Below are 17,649 nucleotides of genomic sequence, written 5' to 3'. Positions count from 1 at the left end.
GGGAGGTCGCGGCCAGGTCAGGGCAGCCGCTGCGCGGGGCCGGAGGCATGGGCGCCGGGCGCCTTCCCCGCCGGAGCCGTGCGCTGTCGCCGCCGCCGCCGCCGCCGCTGCTGCTGGAGCCGCTGCCGCTGCTGGAACAGCCGCCGGGACCTCAGCATGTTTCTGAGCGTGCTGAGCCCGCAGCCCCGGCACCCAGCACCCACCCCACCCCGCTCCCACTCCCCCAAGCCAACCCCCGGGACCTCGCGTCAGGCTCCTGCAGCCAATCCGGGCAAAGGCACGCCCCTATCTTGTTCCCCCCGCCCCACCCCCCGCACCCTCCCACCTCCCGCACCCCCCTCCCACCGGCCGTTCTGCTGCTCGGGGGAGTCCGGGGGCAGATCGCCGCACGAGCGCCGCCCCCGCCCCCGCCGGTTCCTGCGGGCGCGCCCTTCCCGCGCTCGCGGGTTCCGGGGCCCCGTGCCCTTCTACCCCACCACTGCGCCCGGCTCCCACCCCCGTCCCCGCCGCTCCCCGAAGCTCCCACTCTCTCCCGCAGTCCGCCCCCTCCCGCGCCCTTTCTGCCTCTGGCGTTTGGCTCCCTCCTTGCGCCCCCGCTCCACCGGCATCCTCTCCACCTCCAGTGCCCAGGTTCCCTGCCGAGCCGAGCGCGTGTTCGCCTTAGCGGGGAGGGGACCTCGGCGTTCTCCCAGCGCCGGAGCGCCTCGGACAGTCTGTCCGCTGGGGTTGGAGGAGTTCGGCTGCCGGGTTGTTTCTCGGATCCGGCAGCCTTGCAGAGTGTGTTGTAAAACCCTTCCCCCGTCAAGAGGGGACCCAGCCAGCCTGCGTCCTGCCAGCTCGGGGGACCGGAGGCGGGTGTCAGTGGTTAGAGGAAAACTTTCCAGCAGAGCGCCTTGCCGGAGCAAACCTGGCATCTGTCAAGAACGCTCTCTGTGCGCTCTTCCTGCAAGGAGCTTCTGTTCCAGTGCAGTAGACGCAGAAGGCAAGCGAAGGTTTGTGCATCTGAACAGCTAACGCTGAGGACCAGTTGGAAAAATCACAGGCTCCTCAGCCCCAGCTAATTACTACGTGAGTATGACGCCACGGTGTGTGTCGATATTAAAAAGAGAGGCTCAGGGAAACACAAGTGTGAACGTAGAGAAAATGACACCGCCAAGAACAAGGAACACATTTGATTGCATTTCAGACTCTCCACGTTCAGTGATAACACCTATATTTTGTGTTTTATTACTCACGTGGTTTTATATTTTGAGCTGGGTCACTGCAAACAAAAAGGTGCTGTTCGTTTTGGTTGACGTCATGAGCTGACATTTCAGATTCCTCGCGCTCGGCTTGCCTGTTTTCTCCTTTGCCCAAGTTCCCAGATTCTCAAAACTCTAGGATTAGTTTTGGAGGGATGAGAGGAGAAAATATGTACATACTCAGGAGGGTTAATATCCTAGAGCGTTGAAAGTTCTATCCCTGGTTTTCCAGTCGGCCAATGAATCAGTTTGAAATTGGTGAGTTGTTAGCCCAGCTGTGGGTGGATTCTATGTAGGGAACAGCCACCATGAACACAGTGTAACAGTGGGACTGCAGGCCCCCTCTCTGTTCTGGCCATGGTGACGTCCTCAGCTCAGCCTTGAAAATAAAAAAGCCTTTAATGGAATCCTTGAGAAGTAAACAGCTTCTAAATACCCATGTAAGGGTGCCTGGAAACGTTATACAATGCTCACACTGGGTATCTTCCTAGCACTGGAAGAAAAAGAATACAGTCTGGAAGGAACCCCAACATCTGGACCAAACTCAAATTCTTACCTTGCAGAGAGAGACTGAATTTCACAGCAACCCCAGTCGGGAGCTTAAAAGCAATGCTGATTCAGTTTATAAAGTCAAGCAGTTTTAACTACCTTCTCTTAACTTAAATCCAAACGTAAATTTGCTTTAGGCCCAAACTGGATAGTCAGTCAGTGTTTCAGGGCGGGTGGGTGTGGGTGATTTGTTTATTCACCCTTTTGCGCCAGGACTTGGCAGCCTAGTTCTGCCAAGTTGGGAAGGTTGAGGAGGGGGAACAAGGAAAGGAGGAGGGCTAGAAAGAGGGGAGGGACAGGGCCGGCACCCTGAGTTCAGAGTAAGCTCACGAGAGCCTTAGTTACCTGTCACTGCAAACTTGTCTCCCCTTCAGGCTTCCTTCTGTTCCCTCCTCCCTCGAAAGACAGCCTCAAAATAGCCGAGGGGTGGGAAAGAGTTGAATCTGACGCAGCCCAGGAAAGGGGTTCTGAGTGCCCGGCCATGGAGTGAGGTGTAGGGAATGTGGGAGGAGGCCTTCTATCCTGCTCCATCTTCTGTCAAGAGGTGTTACTGGAATACTGTGTGCCAAGCTTAAGTGCCCATGATGGGCCAGGGGATTGCATTTCTGTGAGCGATAAAGCCAGAACATGGTTGGAGAGGTTCAGTACAGAGGCCTGGATGCCAGTAACGTTACCATAGGTGTAAATATCTATGTATTTGCATGCATAGATATTATGGATAGATACCTGTATTTGCGTATGTACGTACACGTGTAAACATACCATGTATTTGAGCGTGAGATTTGACTTGCCACAAAACTCTCCTGAAACTTTTTTTTCCTGTTAAATCAGAGATATGTCAAATTTCCCCAAATTTCTGGATAATAAATACATTAAATCACAAATATTCAAAACCAGAAGTTTATCTAAAAAAAAATTTTTTTTTTAATGTTTATTTATTTTTGAGACAGAGAGAGAGACAGAGCATGAACGGGGAAGGGTCAGAGAGAGAGGGAGACACAGAATCCAAAGTGGGCTCCAGGCTCTGAGCTGTCAGCACGGAGCCTGACGCAGGGCTCGAACTCACGGACCGTGTGATCATGACCTGAGCTGAGGTCCGACGCTCAACCGACTGAGCCACCCAGGTGCCCCAAAACCAGAAGGTTATTTTAATAGGAGTTCCAACATAGAGCTGCAGGCGTAAAGGGGTCCCTGGCATTTTGAGGCTTTCTTTCAGTTATACTTATGGAAAAGTTTGAAATAGTCTGTGCTCAACTAGAGTTGGCTTTCTTTTTTTTTTTTAAGTTTAAATTTTTTTTTTTATTTTAATGTTTGCTTATTTTTGATGGAGAAGGACTGGATATGATTGGGAGAGGGGCAGAGAGAGAGGGAGACTCAGAAACCGAAGCAGGCTCCAGGCTCTGAGCTATCAGCACAGAGCCCAACGCAGGGATCAAACCCATGATCTGTGGGACCATGACCTGAGCTGAAGTCTGCCGCTCAACTGACTGACCCACCCAGGCACCCCGGAGTTAGCTTTCTTTTAAATAACATGTTCTCAGATCTCCTTTAAATCCTACATTCCATGACGCTTTTGGGGGGACCTTTTTGAGCTAACTTTCTTTTTGCCCTTAGAGGAGGATATAGATTAAGAAGAAAAGGTACAACATATCCCCTTATACAGGTATCACATGTTGCAAGTTCAAAATGAAACTCCGCCACGTCCCCATTCCCTCCTGGAGATTGCAGAAAGGAATCAGTTCTTAGGAACCCACTGATTGGACTGTAGTTTACAAAACAACAGAAAGCTCCAAAGATAAATGCTGATAAGCACGTGGAGAGGTAGTAGGCTTCTTCCCCCTCCCATTTCCTACTCCCACCTCTGTGGCATCCCTCTCGCATCGTTCCATATCTGAATGTGCCACGGTTTCCCTTTGATCTCCCAGTCTCTGTATCTCCCTGCTCCATTTAATCTGGGATACCATAGCTAAGTTAATATTTCTAAAATGCTGCTTTGAAGCAAGATGCTTTTGTGTTCAGAAACCTTAACTCCTCAACTTGGCATTTAAAAGTCCAGTTCCAAATGGCCTTTCTAGAATTATCTTGTCCCTGTCACCCTGACTTGCAGTTCTGTGTTCTTTTTCCTTTTTGGATCTGTACTCTTCGTCTTTTTTTTTTTTTTTTTTCTTTTTTCTTTTTTGCATCTGTGGTCTTTCTCATTCTTATGGGGTTCTTTCCACTAAGAATCTCCTCCTTCATGTCCATTTCAATGGATTCAGTATTCAAGATTTGGCTGGTATGTTTTTTATTTATTTATTTTACAGTCATCCCTGCCCACTATTTCTGGAAATGATCCCTCCTTCCTCCACCTACAGTAATTACTTTGCTAATTGCATTTCACAAGGCAATTAACAATATATCGCCTTTTGACACCTCATATTGTTTTCCTAATTTTCATCTGTTTTTCTTTTCTCTTCTCATATGGATTGTAAGCTCTAGAGCCAGAACTGTCCCATAGTTTTTATATTTCCCATGTTCATTCATATTTACTTAATTCCCATTAAGCTTTGAGTCATAAATAGTTAATGCTTAATTAATTAAAATCTCATTTTTACTAGTATGGAGACATAATTGAGTGTTTTTGGAGTTACGGTCTTCCCTCATGCTTAGAATTTACAGTAAAAATTCATATTCCTATAGTCCAGTCCACTTTTTCATGTAAGCATTACAAACTATAAAATTCAAGGTAGGCTTAGGAGATAAATAAATCTATATCAGGGGCGCCTGGGTGGCGCAGTCGGTTAAGCATCCGACTTCAGCCAGGTCACGATCTCGCGGTCCGTGAGTTTGAGCCCCACGTCAGGCTCTGGGCTGATGGCTCAGAGCCTGGAGCCTGTTTCCGATTCTGTGTCTCCCTCTCTCTCTGCCCCTCCCCCGTTCATGCTCTGTCTCTCTCTGTCCCAAAAATAAATAAACGTTGAAAAAAAAAATTAAAAAAAAATAAATAAAAATAAATCTATATCATACTCAGTAATGAATAAAGTGGGACACACGTCATGGGTTTTCGAAAGGGGTCACATAAGTCCGCATCGATGAAAAGCACGACCTAATCTTCATAAATATTTCAGGTGAATGACCTTTTTCCTCAGCTTTCATTTGTGATACCATATATACAGGCATTTCTGCTCTGTGAGGATAGCTGATGACTGGAATCTCATTTCAAGTTCTAGATTGAATTAAAGGTCTGCCCAGGAGTGATTGGTAGTATTTACCCCCACCTGTGGTTGTCAGCCATGAGCTTGGCTAACACGTTTCCATTCTTGCGTTGAGTTTTGACTCTTTTGATAAAAATAAGAGTTAATAGCCCAACTGGACAACTGCTGGGATGTGGGCCAAAGGACATCTTGGGGGGGAATTTTCCAAGCAAAGCCCCAAGAAGTGTATCAAACCGGTAAGTTAGCAAAATTTGCCTTGAGGCTGATGGTAAATGGCAGGATTTGTTAATCAGAACTCAAGCGGCTGTTTCAGAGGAAAGATACACAACTTTTCCCATAAAGCAAAACTGCTAAAACAGTCACTCAGGGCTAACTAACCAAAGAACAGCCTGCACCCGTGGCTGGCACTTAAGGTCATATGCTGGGTTGGCAGCCACAGTTTACACAGGGGCAAGCAACTCCATCCATTGTGATAAGAACGAGGACAGTGTAATCACTGCAAAGCCTGGACTGTTTGGAAAATTCAAAAGCTCTCCTCTCTCCCACTTCCTCCCTCTTTCCCACCTCCTCCTCTTCCTGGTGTGTCCAATGACTACACTGAGCAACGCTAGAGCCAATAAAAATATTTTTCAAAATTTGGCTGTACTGGCAAGTGTTCTGACCCGGGAGGCAGAAGATCCAGGTTTGTATCCTGGCTTTGTCACTTTTCGGTTTGACCTTCTGCAGTGGCTTCATCTTTAAAATGGATTTACCGTTGGTTCATGGTAAATGTATGTGAATGTATGCGAAAGCTTCTTGAAATCTCACATAGCACCGTGTGTTTGTAACACGTCAAATGCCGTCTGATCCAATCCTCATGACATTTCAGCACATGAAAGGGGTCAGTTTGCTCGTATGAGAAGTCCATTCAGTTAAATAAGCTTCTCTTTATCAGTTGGGCTCTTTTCTCGCACCAGACATTAATATGACTCAGAGGCTGGATCAGAGTGAAGTGTGTTTAAATGCTTTTATCTTTGCTAAATTATCTTTTTAAAAAAAGTCCCCCCCCTTTTCTTGTGTGCCCTTCCCTAGTATATGCCCTATTTTATTTTTTTAAAGGTAGTTGTTTATTTGAGTCCCTGAAATAAATTCCTTTAAAGTATTTCAGTGGTGAAATATTAGAAGTAAAGGAAGGATTTTTTTCCCTCAAGTCATCTACTTAGTGCCATGACTAGTAACTTAAAAAAAAAAAAAAGAGGAAGGCAGTGCAATATAAAACTAAAGCCAACTTTAAAAAATTCTGTTCTTGGGGCACCTGGGTGGCTCAGTTGGGTAAACGTCCCGACTCTTGATTTTGGCTCAGGTCATGATCTCATGGTTGGTGGGTTCGAGCCCCGTGTCAGGCTCTGTGCTGACAGCACGGAGCCTGCTTGGGATTCTCTCTCCCTCTCTCTCTGAACCCCCCTGGCTTGCTCTCTCTCCCTGTCTCTCAATAAACAAACACACAAACAAACAAATAATTTAACAAATCTGGTTTTATTCCGTTATATTACAAATAAAAATGGATTGCTCGTCAGCTGAAATCTTACCTTTAGGTGCCCCTGGCACCAGGAATATCATTGCTGCACATGAAGAACATTTGGCTGGGAGTCGTCCTTCAGTGTGCCCGAGTCCAGAGCCTCTGGTGACTGCAAGCTGTACTAATTATTGAAAACTCTAGATTTTATTTTAACAGAATCTTACCATGTCCCGGATAAAACGATTATGTTGTACCAAACTAAGGAGTTTGTAGCACCAAGAATCCTCTAAGCCCTGTGTTAAGCTTCTGAAGAGGAGGAAAGATCCCTTTTAAACATTTTAGCTCCCATTTATTCTGGCCATGTAGTTGGTCCTTCATAAATTCCTGTGGGATAGAGGAACCACTTAAAAGCTTGTGTCTAGTAGATTCTCCCAAATAAAAGAAGACGTTGTCTTTTCCTTTCACCCATGGAACATGGCATCTGGGTCACCCAACCGAACGGGATTGCCAATGGGAACCAGTGGAAGAAGCTGGTTGTCTGCTCAGCCTCTGGATGGTAGACCAAATCATTTACATTTCTTTCTCTCCATTCAGTACTTTGAGTAGACCAAACAGGTATTTTCTTTCATACGTGTTTTCACTTCTTTGCATTGTATAGCTATTTTTCTAGTTAACTTACTCATTATGCATGTACTATATAAAAGCCCATCCAGAACCACTCACTATATAGAGGCGTGTCAGGTCCTATGCCTTGGAAGGGGCGAGTCTGAAGACACTCGTGAGACCGTGTTGCTGCTACTTGGATTTTGATTACCAGTGTGGTCAGACTTCGTGCTTTGAAAATACACATCAACCTTAGATTTGCCATTTGTTTTCCACAATGCCTCAGCTTTGCAGTCCCTTGAATAAAACCTATTAGAGACTTTCATCCTATGGTAGATTTCTGTTTCTAGAGCATTATCCCCTAATTAAATGTTGTGGGGGCAGTGCCTTTCTTTGTAAACCCCTTCTAAATAGAAATTACTTTTTACACTGGCGGAGAAATTATTGGATTTCCTTTCTCCCCATTTTAATCTGGAGAAACTGAAGCATAAGAGGGAGACGTGCTTAAGATTTCAAGGAAAGGGAAAGGGAGTTCTTGACTTTCCTGCCTCCTGAGCTAATCTTTAATTACCAGAACCTGCATCCTTAACAGATTTTGGCTCACCTCTGGCTACTTGTCAGCGTAATTCAATTGCATGATATATTTGGGGCCTGGAGCAGGTCATGGAGTAATTTTTGGAATACAAAGCCCTGAACAAGTGAAGAGATTCTATCATGCAATGTTTATTTGTATTGTTCAAGTGGTTTAAGTATAATAGGTCTGGAAGAATAATCATATTTAGCCACACAAATGAAATTCTCATTGTGAGTACATTTCAGTGTGAATTTCCAAAACTGCCACATGAATGCTAACTCTGAAGACAAAAGAACACCAAAGAAAAGCCAAGCAATTAAGCAATTTGGCTTTATTGTTTTGTTTGTTTTTAAATCTGTAACTGGAAAAAGATTTCACGGAAGACTCTTGCTGAGAATGAAAGACTCAAAAAGTTGTGACAACCTTGGGGATTTTATTTAAGAGTCTAGATAAAGCTGCTTGGGAGTTGGGAACAGAAAATGAAAAACAAAGCTGAATGTGCTTGGCCATTCTGCATCCTTTTCCAAACCAGGTGGAGCTGTGAGGGTCTCTGAAATGCCTGGAGAAGGCACTAAAATGGTATTGGCATAGTTTTGAAAATATCTCTTTACTTATCCTGCAAATGTCTGAAGTGACGATTTTACTCTGACTTGTCATCATCTCCATCACGCTCCCTGGTTTTTCTCTCTCCTGCTGCTGACTACTCTGTGGCAGCATTTTTCACATCGCCCTTCCCCCCACCCCATTACTAATTTATTGTGTGCCTTTTCGTAGCTATCTTGTGGATCACAATATTGTCTTGGCTTATAAAATTCCCATGCATATATCCTCCTATGTATAGTTTTCATAAATCCTCATCTGGGAAGTGACTTAGAATGAAAGTAATTTATTAAGTAAGTTAAAAGGCCACAGTTAACCTTGCAAAAAAAAATCATGGGGCGCCTGGGTGGCGCAGTCGGTTAAGCGTCCGACTTCAGCCAGGTCATGATCTCGTGGTCCGTGAGTTCAAGCCCGCGTCAGGCTCTGGGCTGATGGCTCAGAGCCTGGAGCCTGTTTCCGATTCTGTGTCTCCCTCTCTCTCTGCCCCTCCCCCATTCATGCTCTGTCTCTCTCTGTCCCAAAAAATAAATAAACGTTGAAAAAAAAATCATGCTCGGTATTTTATAGCGTAGCCGGGCTGGATGGGACAGTCTGAAAATATCCCTGGCCTATGCAGTTTTGTTTCAGAATGCTTTTTTATTACATAATTTCAAATTATGGCATTTAAGCAAGATTATGCTAATTTTAGTGATTCTTTTTTTCAAATGTTTATTTTTGAGAGAGAGAGAGAGAGAGAGCACGCTTGTGCACACGAGTGGGGGAGGGGCAGAGAGAGCGGGAGAGAGAATCCCAAGCAGGCCCCGTGCTGTCAGCACAAGAACCCAACAGGAGGCTCCAGCCCATGAACTGGGAGATCTTGACCTGAGCGGAAACCAGGAGTTGGATGCTAAACTGACTGACCCACCCAGGTGCCCCAAATTTTGGTGATTAGTTTCGACAGTTACCTCTCTCTATACCCTAATGATTAAGAATGTGGGCTCAGGGGCGCCTGGGTGGTGCAGTCGGTTAAGCGTCCGACTTCAACTCAGGTCACGATCTTGCGGTCCGTGAGTTCGAGCCCCGCGTCGGGCTCTGGGCTGACGGCTCAGAGCCTAGAGCCTGTTTCCGATTCTGTGTCTCCCTCTCTCTGCCCCTCCCCTGTTCATGCTCTGTCTCTCTCTGTCCCAAAAATAAATAAAAACGTTGGAAAAAAAAAAGAATGCGGGCTCTGGAATCAGACTGCCCTGGGTGAAAACCCAGGTTCTGCCACTTAGCAGCTGGATGACTCGGAACAAGTTGTTTGAACACCTTCGGCCTCCGTTTCGTCGTCCGTTTAATGGAAATAACAATGTCCCCCCTACTCGGGTGCTGTCTGGAAGGAGTCAGTAAGATAGGGCATAAAGGCATCTGTCCTAGTGCTTGGCTTCTCGTAAATACTTAATAAACATCGGTGCTTTTTTTCTTTTCTTCCCCACGTTTTGTTTTTAACACCAGCTCCAGCAGCACCGCTATAGGCCACGACATAAAGCAGAAAACTCTTCGTTTTATGCAAAACCAAGGGTGGCAAAGAAGGCAGCTTCCAACGAGTGGAAATTGGATAATTGAATCAATGTGTTCTTTTTTAAAAGCGAGAGGATGTAGTAAAGTATCTAATTTGGTAAGTACTCTTTTGGTTTCAAAGGCAAGTTGATTCCTTTGTGGTCATTTAATCTGATTATCGTTCCGCTTGGGGAATTAGCATTTCCTAAACTAATTTTGCATCATGGAAAGGTCATTCCAGAGAGAGTTCCATCCTATGGTATAGCCATATTCCAAGTATATGAAACCAACAATGACAAAAGAAAGCCCCACTGGGCTCTTGCGAGAGAAGTCTATTTCCCTGGAGAGTATTGATCCAAGCTGCTGCTTTTCATGGTGTAAATTCCTAAGACCTCAAGGAGGCTGGAAAATTCTCTGGTGACCTGCTTTGTGTCCATGCAGCCGAGCCCTGCAGTTATCCCGAGTATAAGGGGTCTCACTATATCATCCCTTGCTGGTAGAGAAGTCAGCAACAAAAGAAGTTTTCCCAAGTCTCTGAGGTTCAGCCCCTAGGAGAGTCTTTCAGATCCTAACTCGGAACTCTTAATTTTATTTCAGACACAGTTTCAATGCCTTGTTTTTCCGGATTCTGTTCTTTCGTAACAGACTGGGAGAAACAAACCGGAGCGAAGGAGTAAGAAAGGTGCAGGGGGCGGGCAGAGAGGACATCTGGGAACTTTCTGTGAGAAAACAGGGACGCGAGTGATGCCATTTACTGCAGAGACAGTGTTCTGTACCCCACAGTCACCTGATGATCCCACATCATTTAGAAGGTTTAGATTGTGTCTCTTAAACCGTCCTCGGCTTAAGAAACACAGTGTGTGCGGTGCCTGGCTGGCTCAGTCGGTTAGGAGTCCGACTCTTGGTTTCAGCTCAGGTCATGATCTCACAGTTTGTGAGTTTGAGACCTGCACTGGGCTCTGTGCTGACATCACGGAGCCTGCTTGGGATTTTCTCTCACCCTCTCTCTCTGCTCTTCTCCTGCTCTCTCTCTCTTTCACTCTCAAAATAAATAAGTAAACTTAAAAAAAAAAAAAAAAGAAATGCAGTGTGCATCTTAGAAATATCTTTATTAAGAAATAGTACTATGAAAATTTTGGAACTTCTTTTCCGGAACACTTTCATTATTTAGAAAATGAATTTATATGGATTGTTTCGTTCTCCAACGATGCTGGATCGGTGAGGTGCGAATTAGACGGTTAGAAGTCCAAAATCAAGGTGCCAGTTGGTTTGTTCTGAGGGCTGTGAGAAAAGGGTCTATCCGGGGCCTCTCCCCTTGGCTTATGGCTGGCCGTCTTCCTTCTGTGCTGGTCTGTGTCCAAATTTCTGCTTTTGATAAGGACACCGGTCATATTGAATTAGACCCATCTTAATGGCCTTATTTTGTCTTCATTACCTCTGTAAAGATCACGTTTGAAGATCCAAATAAGGTCACATTCTGAGAGACTAAGGGAGTCCCGAGACTCCAACACGTGTTTTTTTCTGGGGGCGGGGAGGGACGCATTCAACCCATAACAAGACGTTACTCATGCGTAAGAAAGTTTGACACCTTATGTCCCGGAATTCATATTATGTTTTCTAGGACTGAGGGCAAGCAGAATGGCTTCTCATGTTTCACACTAAAGATGGCCCCCCAGATAAGTGACACACAGACCCTGGTGAGAACAGTCACCTTTGCTGTAGGATTACAGCCGGGCACAAAGTCACGAATGCCACAGGCTGACTGTGGTCAGATCAAGATGTCATGTATGCTGAGTAAGTAGCCTGGGTCTTCATTCAGAAGGGGAGGGGGCGTGTGTAAGCCACATCCCTGTCAGTGTGTGCTTACAGTAGGGTTAAATGGGCTGTCCTTTTATAGCTGTCATTACAAACCAAGAAACCCGACTGTTGTCTTGCAAGTGACATGGAAAAATTCAGGTTCACGTTAATAATTCCCGCTCGAGGAGAAAAAGCAGCTGATTCAACTGGTTGATCGTACAGACTACTTTTCAGCAGGTTGCTCTGACATTGTGTGGACCCACAGTTGGGCTTGCCAGCTGCAACATGGGTGTTATTATTATTATTAATTTTTTTTTCTGAACCAGAACTAGCATAATAGTGATTGACTGGGTTGGAGAGATACAACAAACCTTTATAGCTGAAGAACAAAACTGGCCTTTGAGGCAAGATAAACCCAGGTTCTCTCTCCTATGGAATCCACTGAAAAACAGGATTTTTCTGACCTCGAAGTCATGATTTTGATGGAGGTGATTCAGATCCTAAAATATCGGCAAGCAGGAGTCCGACTAAGAAATAACTCCCTTCAGTATATTGATTGAGATTTATGATGAAATCTGAGGCTCACGAGCATCTTAATTTTATCCATCCCTAAGTGGTACATCTAACTGTCCTCTGTGGACACAGCTGGTAATGTTTTAACCTGCGCATGGCCACAGACCGAATGAACATGACTTTTATGCCCCCAATCCAAACACCAAAAAACTCCACCTGATTAAGTTCCAAGAACCCAATCTGATCATTTGTGTTGCCGTTTGATATTAAAGAATGGCTCTCAGCGGTCCTGGATGCCTCTGCTACAGGGGCCGAATATGGAACCGGATGCCTAAGTGTAAACATCTGAGGATCTCTCTTAGTATAAAATCCAAGGATCTCTCTAACACAGTGTGAAAGCCGAGGATCTCTCTAACATAGTATGACATTCTGTGTTGCAGGGATGCCAAGTCCTCCTTGCAGATAAATTTGCTACGTGCGTGCTGTGTAAACAGCATGAATTTAGATGTATATGAAACAGTATGTTTAAAAATGTCACATTGAAGCGTTGTTAATGACGAGATTAGTTCGGTGGAACAATCTTACATAAGCTTGTACTTAAAGAAAAGCTCAAATCTGTGCATCTAAGTATTATTTAGTCATCTGCTTGTGCAACTATATTTTTAACTTAATGTATGATGAACAAATAGTCTTTCCGCACTCCCAGGCTGTGTTACTGCAGTGTGCTTTATTTTCTTCTCAGTTTCCTTCAGAGCACATTACAGAGAACTTTCTTTGGAAACTCCATAAAGTTAACAGCATCCGTCAGAAAGCACCAAACCAACCAAAATTAAAGATGTAGAATACAATGATAGGGCATGTGCATTCTTTCCAGGGCCATGTAACAGAAACCTAGATCTATGTCACATTCTCTTTTATTCTTTTTCTTTTTTGTTCCTATTTCTTTTTATCTTTACTAAAAACATTGTCTGTGGCCATGTAAAATGTCTGCCATCACTCCTGAGTGACCAAGAATCTTTATGAATTTTTAAAAAGTTTTTAACGTTTATTCATTTTTGAGAGAAGGAGAGAGACAGAGTATGAGTGGGGGTGGGGCAGAGAGAGAGGGTGACACAGAATCCGAAGCAGGCTCCAGGCTCTGAGCTGGCAGCCCAGAGCCCGATGCAGGGTTTGAACCCACGGACTGCGAGATCATGACCTGAGCCGAAGTCAGACCCTTAACCGACTAAGCCACCCAGGCGCCCCTGGAATCTTTATACTCTTGTTAATTGAAGTATTGTTATTGTCACCGTATTAATGGTAATATACAGCTGTAAAAATCCACTTGCCATGGGATGTAGGATAGGAAGTCTGTATGGAAGACTTGGACCCTGTCTTCAAGAAGTTATCTTTAGAGAGTTTCCTTTCCTTTCCTTCCTTCCTTCCTTCCTTCCTTCCTTCCTTCCTTCCTTCCTTCCTCCCTCCCTCCCTCCCTCCCTTCTTTCATCCCTCCCTCCCATCTTTTCCTTTCTCTCCTTCTAACTTCATTGAGGAATAACGAACAAATACAATAGTACATACATTCGAAGTATACAATGTGATGATTTGATATACATATACATTATAGAATGATCACCGAGGTCAACCCGTCTATCACTTCATATAGTTACCATAGTTAATTAACTCTTTTCTATTTTGTGGTCAGAATGCTCCTATTCTCTGTTTCCATGAAACTTTGTTATCGTTTTGTTTTGTTTTAGATTCTATAGTATTTGTCTTTCTCTGTCGAGTTTATTTCAGAGAATAGTGCCTTCCAGATTTATCCATGTTGTCACAAATGGCAGAATTTCCTTCTTTTGTCGCAGCTAGATACTGTTCCGTTGTATCTGTACACCTCATTTGCTTTATCTCTTCGTCTGTCAAAGGACATTTGAGTTGTTTCTACATCTTGGCTGTTGTGAAAAGTTGCAATGAACACGAGAGTGCAGATATCTCTTTGAGGTCCTGATTTTCCCACAAGTGGGATTGCTGAATGTTTATGGTAGTTCTGGTTTCAGTTTTGTGAGGAACCTCCATACTTTTTTCCATTATGGCTTTGCCAATTTACATTCCCACCAACGGTGCACGAGCATTCCCTTTCCTCTACACCCTCACCAACATTTGTTATCCTTTGTCTTTTTCATAAGAGCCATCCTAGCAGGTGTGAGGTGATATCTCAGTGTGGTTCTGATTTGCATCTCCCTGATGACGAGTGATGGGTGTCACTCGTGATTGGTCAGAACCAGTGACTGAACACCAGACACCGTGCTAAGGGTGTCATTTGCAATATCCCATTTACTTCTAGTAACAGCCTTGTCGGGTATCATGTTTGCTTTGTACAGGAGGAAATTGAGGCTCAGAGAAGTTGAGCGATTTGCTCCAAGTTTCACAACTAATAAATGAGGGAGCAGGACTTCCAACCCAGGTCTGTGTGACGCCCCAGCCAGAGCTCTTGACCCCTCTAAAATAATGCCTCATTTTTATTTTTTCCTGAAAAAATTATTTTTTATTTTTTTTCTTGAAGCAGCTTCATTTTCTGAAACTAAGATCCAAATTCAAGTGATTTAAGAAAATCTTAAGTGAATACTATGCAACAACATCGTGTGAATTTTTTCTGTGTTTAGCTTTTGTAAAAACTTTATTTATAAGGACGTTTTCCATGAATGCACAGGGCCGGTTCTCCATGAGTTTCCAAATTCTGCCTGTTTGGCATTTCCTCTCTTCTGCTGTTACCATGTTAGGTCTGCCTCTCAGCTTCCTGGAGAGTCAATAATTATGCCCTTCTATTTTTAAAAATTAAATTGTATTAAATTTGTGGGGTTTTTCTTCAAATTTTTGTTTAAATTCTAGTTAGTTAACAGTGTAATATTGGTTTTGGGAATAGACTTTAGTAATTCATCATTTACATACAACACCCAGTGCTCATCATGACAAGGACCCTCCGTAATGCCCATCCCCCATTTAGCCCATCCTCCGCCCACCTCCCCTCCATCAGTCCTCAGTTTGTTAGTTTTTCCATATCATGAAGAGTCTCTTGTGTTTTGCTTCCCTCTCTTTTTTTCCCTTTCCATATGTTTATCTATTTTTTTCTTAAATTCCACATATGAGTGAAATTATATGGTATATGTGTTTCTCTGACTTATTTCACTTAGCATAATATGCTCTAGTTCCATCCATGTTGTTACAAATGGCAAGATTTCGTTCTTTTTCATGGCTGAGTAATATTCCATTGTATGTATGTATGTGTGTGTATATATATCTCACATCTTCTTTATCCATTCAACAGTTGATGGACATTTGGGCTCTCTCCATAGTCTGGCCATTATTGAAAATGCTGCTAGAAACACTGGGGTGCATGTGCTCCTTCTAATCTGTATTTTTGCATCTTTTGGGTAAATTCCTAGTAGTGCAATTGCTGGGTCATAGAGTAGTTCTGTTTTTAACTTTTTGTTTTCCAGAGTGGCTGGGCTGCATCGGTTTTAATTCCCACCAACAGTGCAAGAGGGTTCCCCTTTCTTCACATCCTTGCCGACATCTGTTGTTTCCTGTGTTGTTAATTTTAGTCATTCTGACAGGTGTGAGGTGGTATCTCATTGTGGCTTTGATTTGTATTTCCCTGATGATGAGTGATATTGAACATCTTTTCATGTGTCTGTTGGCCATCTGGATGTCTTCTTTGGAAAAATGTCGAATTATGTCTTCTGCCCATTTTTAAACTGGATTATTTGTTTTTGGGGTGTTGAGTTTGATAAGTTCTTTTTTTTTTTTTAATATTTTTAATGGTTATCTTTGAGAGAGAGAGAGAGAGAGAGAGATTGAGAACAAGCAGGGGAGGGGCAGAGAGAGAGAGACACAGAATCCAAAACAGGCTCCAGGCTCTAAGCTGTCAGCCCAGAGCCTCACATGGGGCTTGAACTCACGACCCATGAGATCATGACCTGAGCTGAAGTCAGATGCTTAACCAATGGAGCCACCCAGGTGCCCCTGTTCTTTATAGATTTTGGATACTGACCCTTTATCAGATATGTCATTTGTAAATATCTTCTCCTATTCCATAGGCTGCCTTTTAGTTTTGTTGATTGTTTCCTTCACTGTGCAGAAGCAACAATTATGCCCTTCCAACACTTTCAAAATTTTGTTCCAATTTCCGTGACCAACAGGGAGAAAATGACCATTAACTGGGGAGTGCCACCACCGGGAACAGCATTGACAAAAGGGCTCCTCTCCCCACTTGGGGCCATGGCAGCAAGCCAGCCTGTCACCTTTAGAGCTTTTCCAACACAAGTCAGCTAATCCTGCATCCCCTCAATTCCATAAGACACCAGCCAGGCTCTCCAGAAGATTCTCTTAAAGCCTTCTGCTTGGTTTGAGGGCAGTGGGAAAGAGCCATGCTTCTGCAAAGAACTAAGGAGCCATGCTCAAGGCTCTGGTAAAGACCCTCATGATGAGGCCAGGCCCCTGTGTGGTGTTTTGGGTCATCCTCTGTAAGGTCTGCGTGGATGGTCTAGCCCCTCTCTTTCGAATGCTTGGGTACCTAACACACCTTGTTTTCTGCTGTGGGGTCTCAGCCTGCCCTGAGCATCGAGAAGTCCTTTGTTAATATCCTGCTGCACATCGTTTAGGGAGAGTTCAGCACACAGTTGTGATCAGAATCATGGCGGAGGCAGTGATGGAAGGGGAGGGATGCCCGAGAAGGGCATGTAGTGAAGTGAGGTTGCTGGAGACGAAGGGTCGGGGGCGCTAACATGTGAAATGCCGAGTCAGGGAGAACCCCACGTACCCAGGGGAAAGCATCCCAAAGGCTCACATGAGACCCTGGAGACGAAAGAACACCTAGAAGAGAATACTTTTGAGGTAGTGAAGAAAGAAGAGCTTCAAGAGAGGGGGTGATACAAAAGACCAGCTCCCTGATACTTCAAGAGCTCCTAGAAATCAAGAGTGAGAAGATTCTCAGCTCAACAGAAAATGGAAGAAGACCGGGCTCAGATAGCCCTCGATGGAGGAGAGACGGATGGCCCCTGAATGTCTGTAATGATGTTCAGCCTCACTCTCAGAGGAGTTGCAGGTGAAATCTACCCTGGGATCTATTTCCGCCTTAGGGAGGACGTTACGCTGGTCTGGCAACAGTGCTCCATTGCAGGGCGGACGGGAGCACTCTGACGCAGTGCTGATCAGAGTGCAAAATGTTTCCGCCACGGAGCAGGCGAATGTGGCAGTGTCCCCCCCGAACCGCACACGAAGTCACTCTTTGACACAGATGGTCACTTGACTCTCCTTGCAACCGATTTCCCTTTGGGTTCTAGGACAGCAGCGTCTCTGGTTTTCCCCCGGTGTCACAGTTTGTGCCTTTGAACCTTCTTTGCTGACTATCCCTCTTCCGGCTGACCTCTTAAATTCTCACATGCTTGGGGCTCAGTCCAGGGCTGTCTTGTCCGTCTCTGCCTGATCCGGAGGTCACCTCGTCCAATCCCCTTGCCTATGTTTGTTATGTATGTATGTATGTATGTATGTTTTGACGTGGTAAAATACCCACGAACATAAATT

General features: G+C 44.6%; 1 long non-coding RNA gene across 4 annotated transcripts in view; it reads left to right on the top strand.

The window, feature by feature from the left end:
• The first annotated feature begins 703 nt into the window (after nucleotides 1–703).
• The window catches only part of LOC121037255 (uncharacterized), a 146,260-nt gene continuing 129,314 nt past the window's right edge, over nucleotides 704–17,649 (top strand). For all 4 annotated transcript variants that reach the window (XR_005793677.1, XR_005793676.1, XR_005793678.1 and 1 more), the window contains exons 1-3: nucleotides 704–1,068; nucleotides 9,733–9,895; nucleotides 11,399–11,571. This is a non-coding gene — a long non-coding RNA (uncharacterized LOC121037255). The remainder of the gene's footprint in view (nucleotides 1,069–9,732; nucleotides 9,896–11,398; nucleotides 11,572–17,649) is intronic.

This window comes from Herpailurus yagouaroundi, unplaced genomic scaffold, assembly GCF_014898765.1.
Source record: "Herpailurus yagouaroundi ecotype Mexico unplaced genomic scaffold, PumYag 163, whole genome shotgun sequence".
Classification (NCBI taxonomy): Eukaryota; Metazoa; Chordata; class Mammalia; order Carnivora; family Felidae; genus Herpailurus; species Herpailurus yagouaroundi.
The sequence above is the reverse complement of the archived record's forward strand: the minus strand, read 5'-3'. Positions and strand labels throughout refer to the sequence as shown.